General features: G+C 39.5%; 1 pseudogene; it reads right to left on the bottom strand.

Annotated features, from left to right (window-relative positions):
• Positions 1-570: 570 nt before the first annotated feature.
• On the bottom strand, positions 571-688 carry LOC126475881 (5S ribosomal RNA; annotated as a pseudogene).
• Positions 689-15,218: the final 14,530 nt, after the last annotated feature.

The raw sequence follows: 15,218 nt of genomic DNA, 5'->3' as shown, positions 1-15,218 counted from the left end.
ACATGCGACTCCTTTTTGTGGGGCTGTATTAAAACAAGGTCTACAGCAATAACCCCAAAACCATTGCTTAGCTGAAAACAGCCATTCAGGAGGTCATCGATAGCATCGGTGTTGCTTCACTTTGGAATTTCGTTATTCGTCTGCACCACATCATCGCCAATGATGGCAGGGGTATAAAACAAGTCATAACGTATATCAGAATACCTGGAGTGATGTTTACATGTTGAATAAAGTGTGTGCACACCATAGTTTGTAACTGATCTACGTTTTTTCATAGTTTAATAATTGCCACCCTGTAAATAATTGTTTGAATAATACGTGGTATTTAACGAGAATTTGTTGTTATTTAACGTGAATACACTTGCAGAAGACTCCGTCCTCAGACCACGAGTGGCCTACCGGGACCATCCGACCGCCGTGTCATCCTCCGACGAGGATGCGGATAGGAGGGGCGTGGGGTCAGCACACCACTCTCCTGGTCGTTATGATGGTATTCTTTGAGCGGAGCCGCAACTATTCGGTAGAGTAGCTCCTCAATTGGCATCACGAGGCTGAGTGCATCCCGAAAAACGGCAACAGCGCATGGCGTCCCGGATGGTCACCCATCCAAGTGCCAGCCACGTCCGACAGCGCTTAACTTCGGTGATCTGAGGGGAACCGGTGTATTCACTGCGGGTAGACCGTTGCCTACATTTGCAGAAGAATGCTGTCTTATTTGCTAATGAACAAACCTTTTATTGTAACTGATCTGAGTGTGACTGGAGGTTTGTAATGTTTCTTTATTTAAATATTGTTGTAATAGATTAGTTGAGTGCAGAAAGTGATAAAGCTGAGTCAAAATCATGCGTGTAGAACATAGGAACGATGTCTTTTTGGTGGGGAAATAGACAGCGGCGGAACATTGCTGGAGTCAGGTGGAGATAGACAGACTTTTTGAGTGGTGCGGTCGACGGAGCGCATCTGGACCTTTCTTTCGAGTTCTGAAAGAAGGCGGACCTGCCTGTGGTAACAGCGGTGTTTGATCGTGTAGGTCACAGATTCTGAGCAGTGGACGGCAACTGCTTTTGAAGGGACCCTAACTCTTACAATGACTGAATGTGCTCCATTCTAGAAGTCTTATTCTGATTTCTTTACAAATGAAGAATAGGCAGATTTTTACTCGTTAGCTCTCATGTGTTGTTACGTAAGTCATGATACTGAACTCTCAATTATGTTGGGTTGACGAATTTTCGTGTATTGTGATTACGAAATGGACTTAGTTTTTCGCATGTCTTAATAATTATGTAGCATAGGAACTCTGCTTCCATTCTCATAACACTTTCAACAAAACTGTGGTGTATATTATAAGATCGTCTTCCTGTCTGCATTACAACTCGTTATTGTAGGACAGCTTTCTGTTTAAGGATGCTTTCTTGAATAAGAATTAATGAACAGATTTCTCTCATGTTGTCTACAGCAATTACTGACGTTAGAATAGAAAACTTGTTGTTAATTCTTCATTTGTCTTTTATTTAATATTTCTGTTTATTTTGTTACTTAACCATTTAAGCCAGTGCATAGACTGTGTGACTGCTGAATCACAGCTATAGGTGATTATTTCCAGCGAGCTAGCTGTTGGGTATGAAAGCAGACATGTGTGGCTAGCTCCTACGATATTATTGAGCTATTCTTTTTAAACAGAGCCGTGCCATTGCCATATTAGCTGCGGTACGAACAACATCAGGTAAAATCTCAGTTTGCTCGGATGGGATGCTGATTACAGTTAATCAGCGGAATAAACATAAGGTGACGTCGCAGACTTGAGTTATGTTCCTGGCTCTGCAAATCAATAAAATATCGGAAATGTATAGTGAACATTTGGGTTCTACTGAATTTCGATACTAAAACAGCGAATAGGTCCCTAAAAATATATTCACACAATACTCTGGCCACTTAGAACCACTTACTGAAAAAAAATCGGAGCAGCAGGTAACAACGTTCACGGTAAAAACTTGTTAATAACAGTTGAAATTAATGCAGAAAGTACACTCTGGTTTAATAGGAGCAAGAATGTTTTAGACATCATTCGACAACTTGGCCTGTTTTAGTGACAAACCGTCCAGGACAAAGTGAGACATACCACAACAGCATTGGCACAGCTATTAAAAAGACATCACATTAACAAGTAAATTGGTAAATAAAGCAAGTCGGTCAACTAGAGTCTGTCAATTAATGGATCGACTGGTTACGCTACCATGATAGAGAAAGAATGAGAACAGGTATCAGAAATGAGACAAACAATTGCACGAAATGAATGAATAAGCTCTCACAACATCCCATTTTTCGTGTAGTTTAGATACATCTCTGTGAAGCAGTGGTTGAGCAATTGTTATAGTCCACAAAGTAAATTGTTCCTCGTTCTTTTGTTCGATTTTTGTATGGGTGTGGAGAAACTTTCGTTCTTTTTAACTCAGGCGAAAACAGTGGGGCATCCCTTTTTATTGGCTTTTCACTAAAGGTTGGTTACACCTGAAAGGCTGGAGGGGTTGACCCTCCAGAAACATAGCGACTTTCACGGCGTGTGTGGCGAGTCGGCACCATGACGGTGCGAGAGGTTACGACGAGACATGCCTTCCCGTTTTGTTTGGCCGGGAACAAGTCACTCACAAACGTAGGAGTCGTTCTGAAAACACAGGCGACGCGTTGTGCTTGTTTTAACACGCTCTAATCGGAAGACCACGACACGCGGCTCTAGTTCTCAGGTCGAAGTTATTCTTCCCGGACTGTTCCTCAGAATGTCACCCTGGCACGGACCTTATTCCAGCCACGCCTCGACACGCAATGGCTGTGCTGCGAGATGTCGCTGGTGGTTGCATTCCCATGCTCACGAAGTAGTTATTGCCCCGACAGGCTAGAGTTACACAGTTAAGTAAAAAACAAACTTTTCCAGGCATGGACTGAAAACTCTGATTTGCCTCTCAGTAAATTTCATATGGAAAGGAACGGGATATTCTCGTTTCTTCCGTTTCACTGGCGAACTGGCAGCTGCAAGATTTTGATTGGGTGAAACAAGCTTCATGTTATCCTTTGGAGGGGCTAAGTGATACTGAGAAGGGAAGTACGAAAAACATTCAGGTACGAATCTCCAAGTGGGACAGAATTGGCGCTGGCGCTGAGACTTCAGTCCTGGCAGATGATCCCGAATGGCGCGGACTATGAGACTCCGGGAACAGTGTCGGTCGGCGGCTGAAGTTGCCCACACTCTTCGATGGATGGCGTTAAATCCGGTAAGCGTTGACACCGCTAAACAGGACGCTAGGTCCGAGCTGAATTTGTCAAGCCTCACGGAAATTAAGGAAGTACGGGTTTCACTCACTTTAATTACATTCATTCAACTAGCCGCTTCTCCTTAGCTCATGGGTAGACGACAGATTCGTGATTGCTTTTCCAGTGTCGAGCAACTCTAATTTCAACTCATGCACGCTGAACTAACATTTCTGTAGAAGCATACGATCAAATCTGAGCTGCGGCGAGTAGTAAGTGGGTAGGTTGAGCGTACTCTTAGGCAATCTTCCGTTAGATAATTTTCCATGGATAATTCTGCGAGCAAGCCCGACGCACCCATAAAATGAAAATTCAAAAAAGACTCTCAACGAGCCCCGAAAGGCCCCCGACAAGCTACTTCAGAATCACACAATGAACTACAGATCGAGAAATTCGTTATCATAATTTTTTTTTTCTTCATTCCATTATATTTTAGTTTAATATCGTCATCTTTAAAAAATTGAAAGTCACAGTTAGTTGTTATTTTATTAAACATTTCTGACAAAATAACTTTAAGTTTACTATCGAACTCGATACAATTTTCCTCCCCATATCTATTTAAACGTCCATATAGTTAAAAAAATCACTTCACGTTCCTTTCAACAATCCAGTTTCAACTACTTTTCGAAAACAATTAAAATTTATGTATTTTATTAATAATTTTGCATCTTTAATTCTAACTAAATCGAAGTAAATAGAAATTGAATGGACAACAAAAAAAGACATCACAGGTGAATGAATGTAAGCGAATGAAAAATCGAAGTAAACAAAAATTGAATGGAAAAGAAGCACAACATAGGTGAATGAATGTCAGTGAATGAAAAATCGACGTAAATAAAAATTGAATGGACAACAAACAATAGACAACATAGGTGAATGATGAAAATGAGTAAATGGAGATTGATGAAAAGAATGAGGACAACAGAAAAAGAGCAACAGCTTATATATTTTTATATGTGTTAAATGGAGAATATAGAGCAGCCTGTAAAGAAATGTACTAAATGTTCTGTGGGGAAAAACACTACAGAATATGGGATAAAGTTAGATAAACCAAGATCGATTTGTAAAAATTGTATAAATAAGGTTCGAGATAATAGATAAATAATTAAGAACGACATATGGAACAGTACAGACGATATGGGGCAGATACTAGAAAAGTGCGCTAAATGTGACACAGTAAAAAGTGTAACAGAATATGGAAAGAAATTAAAAACCTAGATCAATTTGTAAGAAATGTTTAAATAATGATCGTATGAGTAGATATTCTATTAAAATGACTACCACCCAGAATAGTATGGAAGAAATGCAGACTGATATGGACAACAAACAACAGAAAAACCCACAAAATGCACAAAAGGATATGGACATCAACAACAATGAGGATAGATAAAAAATATGCAATTTATGTAACTTAGATTGTTTATGTAGCTTAGATTGTTTTGCAACAAATCATGGAAAGATACTATCAATTTGTAGAGACTGTAGAAAATTAAGAAGGTCAGAAAATAAAAAAATATATAACTCCAACCCAACATAAATGACTCAAATCTAGGTTTTTTGCTGTGGTAATCTTCAGTTCTCTAACATTACATAAAAAGAACTATCCAGAAAAATAAAACAGCACCAATAAACTAGTGACTTGGGGTTCCCCATAGCTGAAAAACATAAAGCATTTTTTATTTTAATCTTATTAAAATTTGTAGTAATAAATGTAAGAAGACAAACGCTAAAATTAGAGGTCTGTTTTTTAAGAATAAAATCTATTACCGAGATATGCGATAAAAATTAAATAGTTCGTTAAACGAAGAATAACAAATAGAATTTTTGGATTTAGTTTTACCTACAAATGGTTGTGCAAAAATTGCAGTTTATGACAAGGAAAAGGATGCTTTTGTAGAATTATAAGATTGAGATAAACGAAATAGAAACATATATATGAAAAAGATTCTTAAAGCAATTAACAAATGTTATTTGGAAGAAAACGATTCGAATTATAGCAAACAAAGTGAAACAGATATTGATAAATATTATAAGGAACCATTTCCACAAGAAGAAGTTGTAAAAGAACACAATGGTGGACGAATTTACCGAAGAAGGATTTAATTTTTATTTGTTGTTTTGTTTGTTTAAGATATTCAAGGATTAAAATTTTTAATCTCTGGAGTTCCACAAAGACTTTCCTTAATAAAAAAATATTGGACTCCTATGCTTCGTTGCCTCCACAAAAACTCAACTTTTTCTTAATAAAAATAACGGTGTGGTTATTCGCAACACGCAATCCAGCGATCGGAAAAATCAATCGCTAAAAAAACTTGACTCGAAACGAAGATATACTAATTAAACTTGAAATGAAGATCAGTTAAATGGATGTTAATGTAAATGGACAACAAAACGGCCAAAAAGCAAAATGGGCCAAAAAGAGAAAAAGGTAAAAAAAGGCAAAAGGCTAAAGGGCCAAAGAGAATAAAGGGCAAAGGGCAAAAGGCAAAAAGGACAGCAAAAATCTAACTAATTGACTAACTGACTAAATAACTAACTGACGTTAAAATAAACATAAAAACGTTAAAATCGAACATCGGCCCAGCTAATTTGGTAAATTAATCAACCTAGAAAGAGAATGGCTGTTTGATTTATAGTAGATTTTAGCTGTGAGTCACATATTTTCAGCCTGCCCCACCACCACAGAACTAGTATCTAGAATGTGCACTATTTATTGATAGGGTTTATCCTCTGCTTACAGTTCAAATTATTTACTACTGAGTGACGTAACTACGTGGTGCTGGAGTTATTTTGAATTAACGCCAATACTAATCCTGCAGTTGCATCACTGGATCGTTTAATCTATTAATTTTAAATAAAATATTCGATGGGGATCCTAAATCTACTGAATATATCTCTATCAGCTGAATAAATTCCATAACGTTGACTAAAATTTTATTTCAATAGCTAGTTTGCATCGCTATTGTCCATAGATACCGTTCAACCTGCAACTAATACTGTCGTTTTGATAATCTCCTCAACGTCAGGACGCTTTTTTATCGGCTGTATAACAGAGACAGTAATTCAGTTGAATATACGAGTATTTCAAAATGTCCCAGTTTGCAGTTGTTTTCCGACATTGTTTACAGTTATATGAGTGCAGGTATGCGGGAAGTCGTGATGGCAGCGTCACTCCGTAGCAGTGGATTGTTAGGTCGCAAATGCGGTCTCTGGTGGATTGACTATGTGACTGGACAGAGGGTCCAAGACGGCAGATTTGCAGTGGGTATGAAGAGTACAGCTACGGGGGATTTCACAGGTCGTAAATATTCGGCCTTTCATTAACCCTCCAGCAGGTGCACCGATTTTCGTAACACGAGTGGGCGCGCGGCGCACTTTGTACACATGTAGTCAAAAGCTGTCATTATGCTACCAAGGGAAACATATGTGAACAAAATCACAGTTCAATTTTCATTTATTTTAACAACAATACAAGAGACTTATATTACATTGCTAATTTACAATTTGATTCAACAAACGAAAAAATTTCATATCATTCTATTGTCGCAGCTGACATATCAATTTACTCCAACACTTTTTTAAGCACATACGGAACAAAAACACTCTTTCGTTGCAATATAAAAGGACAAAGGCTTTAGATAATGAAGTATCAGTCATCACAAAGTTCCTTCTATCTATATAGTTAATTGTCTTGCATTTTCGGGAAATGCTTTACACTTCGCACATGTATGCACTGTTTTTATATATCCCTTGCAAACAAAGACATGGCATGAACTACACCTATGGTAGCAGGTGTATTTTGCTTGTACACATGTCACACAATTACCACTTTTCTTGGTGGTAGGCTCTTCAGTTCTTTCATCAAGTTGACTTTTGTATTTCACGAGGAAAGTTGCAATGTCGGAAGGCAGTGAAGAAATATTAGCCCTTTCCGCTAGTTGAGGCTTCGTAAGAGACAGTACTAAATCTTTCAAGAAAATTATTCTTTTCTTTTTTGGATTTGCCTCGTCTGCATGAAAAAGTATTTGATCATTGATTCCTGCTGTATCCATTAGAGCATAGAGTATAATCAATGGGCATCTTCTTGTCACTCGTTCGACGGAATACGCACCTCCCATTTGATCGACTGTGTCGACTCCTCCCTTTGTTATATTGTAATCCAAAACTATCTCTGGTTTATCTGTAACTTCGTCAGTGATTTCAAAATCGTGCATAGTAGTGTTTTGTTTCTACACATACGAAACTAGCGTCATATCATTACGAAAACCAAATAAAGAGGAGTGGATAGCACTATATTTCCCAGGTAAAAATTCTTGTGGGATCTCGCATTTGTTTTTTCTCACTGTGCCGATGCATGTTAGTCGCTTTTTCAAAAGGGAGTTGGCTAAGGAACAGCTAGTGTACCAATTGTCCATTGTAACGTTTCTTCCTGAGGTTTCAGTGTGAGTAACTAGCTTTCCTATAATATCAAAGGGAGATTAGAAACATCTATGATCCTTTAGGTTGTTTTCCACAATATACTTCACTATTACTAGTGAAGAACGTTTTAGAATCTGCTAAAACAAAAATCTTTATTCCGTACTTCGCTGGTTTGTTCGGAATATACTGAACAAAAGAACAGCCATCCCGGAAAGCTTACAACTTTTCGTCTACGGTCACAAATTGGCCTAAGCTATGAGCGTTCTCGCAATTCACCACAAAGGCATCCAATATTTACCTTATTGCAGCAAGTTTATCAGTTACTCTTCCTTCTTGCCTTGTACTCTTGTCGTCAAAACGGATACATCGTAAAAGGAACAGAAATCTTCTGTAGCTCATCACAGCTCTCGTAATCTCCATGCCAGTACCATCCGTTGTCCACAGTTTAGTGACATTTGTATGGTTTGCTTTCTTAGTCTCGATGAGATACAGCAATCCCAACAATGGCATTATTTCAGAACTTTTAGTTTCCTTAGCTTCCCTTTCTCTGGAACGCTGTACACATTCTTTCTTAGATTGAATATATATGTTCGTGTATTTTACATTTTCATCAATCATTTCTAGGGTAAGTATTGTCCAGAAACCCTCTGTTTCACTTGTGAACCCTCTGGCAACACGTGTAGCCCCAGGGAATATTTTCACAATATTCTTTCTTTTCGTTTTCAAAGCCACTTTAGGAAACATTTGTTTCCATTTACATGTTTCGTCTCCACCAGTGGAGAGTGGCTCTTCACAGTCATTATCTGAATCGTGGGCTTGATCAGAGTCTGAATCGTGGTCACTTCGTGTGATAAATTCCTCTTCTTCTTCTTCAGAGTCGTCATCGTTTTCATTGTCTAGTACAGAGTTGAACTCTGGTTTATCATTGAGTAAGCAAAAAAGCTCATTATCTGTCAGCTTTGATCTCGCACTGCACAGTAATATACTCGCTTGTTACGTGTTATCTTTTGATTCGATTAAAAAGGAATGAAATAAAAGTGATGGAAAAATTACTTACATGATCGGGTGCGTGGCGTACTTTGTACACTATGATGACACACTCGCGTTTATTTTAAATTACTGTACTTCACACGAACCTATGAGAACACAACTTCTCACTGTGCTAGCTAAACAATAATGTAGGAATGGGTAGGAGCTTGCTATTGTAAAACAACAATGGAACTGTCTGTGCACGACAATATTATTTGCGGTTGGCGCATTTTATACACAGGGGCGCCCGTTGGAGGGTTATTAGTGATACTTTTTTAGATCGTAATTTCCAGTTTCTAATATATACAGGGTGGAGAAAAATTGTCTCACGAAATTTTAACCCTGGATAGCTGCTGCCAGTAGGAACCAAAATTACTAATGTTAATTTTTAAAGTGCGGAAACTTGGCGCCACGCACTCCTACAATCATAGAGCTGCCCGTCAACCTACGAACGGCAACAGGGCAATCCCACGGCCAATCGAAGCGCGTGGCGCCAAGTTCCCGTAGTTTAAAAGTGGTGTCTTGTCGACCTACACAATATTAGTAATTTTGGTTCCTGCTGGCAGCAGCTACCCATGGTTAAAATTTCGTGACACATTTTTTTCTCCACCCTGTATAAGTGCACCCAGAGGTGAAAATATCCAGTACAATTTGCAGTTTCATCATGCAGAGACTCACGCTTCCTGTAAGTTTAGAAATCATTGAAAAGTTTTTACCGATATGGCATCGCAGTTGTGAGTGCTCATCGTTTGTTCATCAGAGAACTAGGTCACACTCACTGTTTCTCTATCCAGGTTATACGGCTCACTGTGGCCAAGATTGAGCGCAAATTCGCTCTACACGACCAGAAACTATCAAGACGACAACATGAAGCGCGAAATAAGGACAATATCGCAGCCGGCCGCTGTGACCGAGCGGTTCTAGGCCCTTCAGTCCGGAACCGCGCTGCTGCTACGGTCGCAGGTTCGAATCCTGCCTCGCCCATGGATGTGTGTGATGTCCTTTGGTTAGTTAGGTTTAAGTAGTTCTAAGTCTAGGGGACTGATGACCTCTAGATGTTAAGTCCCATAGTGCTTAGAGCCATGTTTTGACAATATCGCATCAGTAGTGGCGAGTATTGAGGAAGAGCCAAATGTATTAGTTTCAAAACGGTCTGAAAAGTTGCGGTTATCTGAGACATAAGCTTTGCGAATCTTGCGAAAGGATTTGGGCCTGTATCCATACAGAGTTGTACTGACTCAAGAGCGGAAGCCAAACGACAACAGGCTGCTTCGTCAGTTCACTGATAGGGCAGCTGGAAGGTGATGTTTATTTCAATGGAGAAATCATCTTCTCAGAAAAGGTGCAGCTTTGTTTTAATGGCTTCGTCAATATCCAAAATTGTCGTTATTAGAGCGAGAAGTACCCACAAGAGGTCCATGAGGTGCCACTGTATTCAGAAAAACTCACTGTGTGGTGCGGTTTATGGAATGGCGGTTTCATTCGACCTTTTTCTATCGAAATGATGAGAGAAGAAAGGTTTCCGTCAATGGCAACCATTACAGATCCATGTTACGCGAATTTCTGGGGCCAGAACTTGAGACCATAGATACTGAAATCATGTGGATCCAGCAGGATGGTGCTATGTGATACATAGCTGATGCTACTCTCGATTAGTTGAGGGAGACGTCTGGCGACGAATCATCTCAAGACGTGGATCTGTGATTTGCCCGCAACGGTCTTATGATTTAACAACCATGGATTTTTTTCTTTGAGGCTACAGGCTACATCAAAGCCCACGCCACAAGCTTTGGAATATTCGGAGGCGAACATTCGCCAGGCTATTGCAAATATAATGCTACTAATGATGGACAGAGTGATTAACGACTGGAGTCCTCGTATGCGTCAGTGTGTCCAAAGCTGTGTTGGACATTTGAACTATATTTTGTTCAGAACATAACTGAAATGTCTAAGCTTCAGAATAAATCACAATATACTTTGATATGTTAAGAATTTTATTATCTACTTCTTTTAAATTATGAAATGTATCACTCTTAATGAGAGATCCTATAAAATTTCTGAGTAGGCAGTCCACTCTGGATTGACAGGCAATGATTGCAAGATAATTACTTTCGCAATTAACAATAGAAATAACACGAATAAAAACCTAATTACACAGAAAGATTTAATTTTAAGAAAGCAAAATGGAGCAAGCTACGCGAAATAGTACCCCATGTCAGTAGAATACCAGTCAACATACACTTCAGGACAGGTACTACAAGAAATAACACAAAAGGGGCAACTCGAATATATCTCCAACACTGCCATCACATGGTGATCTGAGATGTCGGACATTAGACGAAGTACAAGGTGAGCTAGAATGGAATATCTGAGGTCCCCAATTGCAACCATCGAAGTGTTGCAACTGGCATAATACAGAAATGTTAAATTCCACTTCCGAGAATTATTTGACCACCACAAATAGGCGCAGTGAGAAAGCTACTTGAGAAACCAGCTAAAGGTCGGTGTGCAGGGCAAATTGTACTAAATAGTAAAGAGTAAATCAGATTTTCAGTCATTCTATCCACAATAGAAAGTGAAGATGGCTCGATTACCCAAGAATGGAGATAGTAAGCAGAATATCTGCTTGGCAAACTTCTCCTGGACGACGATTTAGATGATGACCAATTCCACAGGAAACTTAGATATGTGCTAGATAGTCAATACACCAATAAACTAATAGCTACATTGTTCACTGAAGATGAAATGGCTTGGGGCGGTACTGCTTTTTGCTTTTAAAGCGAACTGTTGTTCCAAGGTAACATTGTCGTGTTTCGTTCTTGAGCCCCACGTGCACCTGCACAAATTTATAAATTGGAATTAATCCGGAAGAAACTGTTGATAGGGTTTCTGAATACGTGGTTGCTTTCCAAGATTTGGCTACGCTAAAGTCTAGGGCCAACCAAATGCTATTGTCGCATTTACCCTTTAAATCGAGTCTCACAGTTCAAAAATATATGCAAGCGGTAATTTACAGTGAAAAACAGTGTTCATAGGTCACAGTATTTTACGATTTAATAAAAATCTGACTTTACTTACCGTTTCTTTAATAGTGTATCAGCTTATTAATTATTTACTTCTGAATTAAATTACGACTGTGCAAGAACTTAAAGCAAACCAGAGCAATATCTCACATTATCATATGAATCTCCGTTAAAGCACGGAAAATAAATCAAAATTCATTCAGCGTAAATTTCAAATTAATTTCAACATTTGCGAATCAATTAAAATTTCAAGTTCAGATCACTCGCTAACTACTGCAGAAAAGTTTCTGAGTTCTCTCTGACTTTGAGGAGTAACAGTATTAGTTGCAGGTTGAAGATATCTATAAAGAATAGCGATACTAGTCAGCTATCCAACAAAATTTAGTTTTACTTTATGCAATTTACTCAGTCGATAGAGATATATAATTAGGGTCCCATCGAATATTTTATTTGAAGGTATTAGATTAAACGATCCAGTCTGTTTCTGGATTGATTAATTTACCAAATAAATCTATACTTAATAAGCAAATAAATGAATGGGCCTGTGTATATTTGCTCAAGGGTAAACGCTGTAGGATGTATCCTAGGGAACAAAGATTGGGCTGTGTTGGACCAGTTACCAGCAGTAACAGTAAGCTTGAAATTAACTCGTACTAAACACGTATTTTACTATAGACAATTAGAAAAGCACTAGATATTTGTATGAAAACATAATGGTTGCTGGTGCCTGTCTTAAATAATCACACAAGTGCAACAAATAATCACATTCCTGGACTGATGAGCTTGTAAATCATAAGGGTCTCATAAAAATAAGGTATGACTTAGTGGTAAGAAATCACACACGCATTTCACATTCACATTAACATCACGCAGAAGATGAGAAGGAAACTAGAATAACTATAACATGCACCGCAAACACATATAGTCGGCAAAAGGTTTACCCCACCGGCCTACCGCGTAACACAGGAAAATAAAGTCATGGAACTGAACGAGAATTACGATCCGAAATTCAAATCTGATCGAAAATGCATGTAAGATACAGTTCTCTGCAAATTATTTTGAAATAACAAGCTGAAATATTTGAAAGTATTTGCTATCGACACACGCGAATGTCACAAGTCGCCGATTCAACACTTAAAAAAATTTCGGGCACTCTCGAGTCGTGACCTACTCGTCACTCATATACACATACTTCACTCTCCCACTCGCGAACGACAGTCGTCTGTGGCACCCGAAGGGTCATTGACTTTACCAAGATGGCTGCCGGTTATTTAAGCTCTCATATTGTCGTGAGTCAAGTTCATATACTTCCGTCTTCTCGAACATAATTAAAAACTATTAATTTTATGCTATATGTATCAATTGTACATCATGTTGGATGCAAATTTCCTCAGCTCTCTAATGATTTTCTCAGTTTTTTCCTCAGTTGGATAGTTTGTTCAAAGAGTGATATTTTGTTATGGTAAATACTACTTTACGCTGTTTTATTGCTAAGAAATATAAAAAAATTAAATAAAAAATTTATACATCAATGTCTAAGTTACCTTCACCATGCTGCCGCTATTTCAATGTTTTATTAACTATTTTGGTAAATATTCACGTTTTTTAGGATTCTGTAACTCAGTCGGTAAAAACGGAACCCTGATAGGATACCGTCTGCCTGTCGATCTGAATATTAAAAAACCTTTTCCTGAGGAGCTAGTGGACTTATCGAGTTGAAATTTATGCCACATACTGAGGTCTACGGTCACTTGGATGTGTAAAAATCGAAGCCTCCAGAGAAATGTAACCAAAAGATACGGCCATTTACGTCACATATTTTGATACTCATAAACTCACTCATCAAAATCTATAGGGTACTTCACGTTTACCTACATTTGGCAAGAAGCAAGGTTTCGCAGTACAAGTAAAGGAAAAAATTCGAAAAATGTGGATTTGTGATTATACTTAGTAAAAAATATTTTTTTGGTCATTTGTTATCCAACTGTCTGTCCGTCCGTCTATTACGATAACTTTCTCTCAGGAACAGGTACACGTATCGAGACATACTAAGGTATATAGTTCCTTCGTGATGGAATGTATATACCTTACGTGAACAGAAGTATCTGGACACCCCCAAAAACATACATTTTTCATATTAGGTGCATTGTGCTACCACCTACTGCCAGGTACTCCATTTCAGCGACCTCAATAGTCATTAGACATCGTGAGAGAGCGGAATGAGAAGAATGGGGCGCTCTGCGGAACTCACGGACTTCGAACGTGGTCAGGTGATTAGGTGTCACTTGCGTCATATGTCTGTATGCGAGATTTCCACACTATAAACATACCTAGGTCCGCTGTTTCCGATGTGATAGTGAAGTGGAAACGTGAAGGGACATGTACAGCACAAGAGCGTACAGGCCGACCTCGTCTGTTGACTGGCAGAGACCGCCGACAGTTGAAGCGGGTCGTAATGTTTAATAGGCAGACATGTATCCAGACCGTCACACAGGAATTCCAAACAGCATCAGGATCCACTACAAGTACTATGACAGTTAGGCGGGAGGTGAGCACTTGCATTTCATGGTCGAGCGGCTGCTCATAAGCCACACATCACTCCGGTAAATGCCAAACGACGCCTCGCTAGGTATAGCGGGCGTAAACATTGGACGATTGAACAGTGGAATAACGTTGTGTGGTGACGAATCATGGTACACAATGTGGCGATCCGATGGCAGGGTGTGGGTATGGCGAATGGCCAGTGTACGTCATCTGCCAGCGTGTGTAGTGCCATCAGTAAAATTCGGAGGCGGTGAAGTTATGGTGTGGTCGTGTTTTTCGTGAAGGGGGCTTGCACCCCTTGTTGCTTTGCGTGGCGCTATCACAGCACAGGCCTAGACTGATGTTTTAAGCACCTTCTTGCTTCCCACTGTTGAAGAGCAATTCGTGGATGGCGATTGCATCTTACAACACGATCGAGCACCTGTTCATAATGCACGGCCTGTGGCCGATTGGTTACACGACAATGACATTCTTGTAATGGACTGGCCTGCACAGAGTCCTGACCTGAATCCTATATAACACTTTTGGATGTTTTGGAACGCCGACTTCGTACCAGGCCTCACCTATCGACATCGATATCTCTCCTCAGTTTAGCACTCCGTGAAGAATAGGCTGCTATTCCCCAAGAAACCTTCCAGCACGTGAATGAGATTTTCACTCTGCAGCGGAGTGTGGGCTGATATGAAACTTCCTGGCAGATTAAAACTGTGTGCCGGACCGAGACTCGAACTCGGGATCTTTGCCTTTCGCGGGCAAGTGGTAGAGGACTTGCCCGCGAAAGGCAAAGGTCCCGAGCTCGAGTCTCGGTCCGGCACACAATTTTAATCTGCCAGGAAGTTTCAACCTTCCAGCACCTGACTGAACGTATGCCTGCGAGAGTGGAAGCTGTCGAGGCTAAGG

This window comes from Schistocerca serialis, chromosome 4 (assembly GCF_023864345.2).
Source record: "Schistocerca serialis cubense isolate TAMUIC-IGC-003099 chromosome 4, iqSchSeri2.2, whole genome shotgun sequence".
Lineage (NCBI taxonomy): Eukaryota > Metazoa > Arthropoda > Insecta > Orthoptera > Acrididae > Schistocerca > Schistocerca serialis.
The sequence above is the reverse complement of the archived record's forward strand: the minus strand, read 5'-3'. Positions and strand labels throughout refer to the sequence as shown.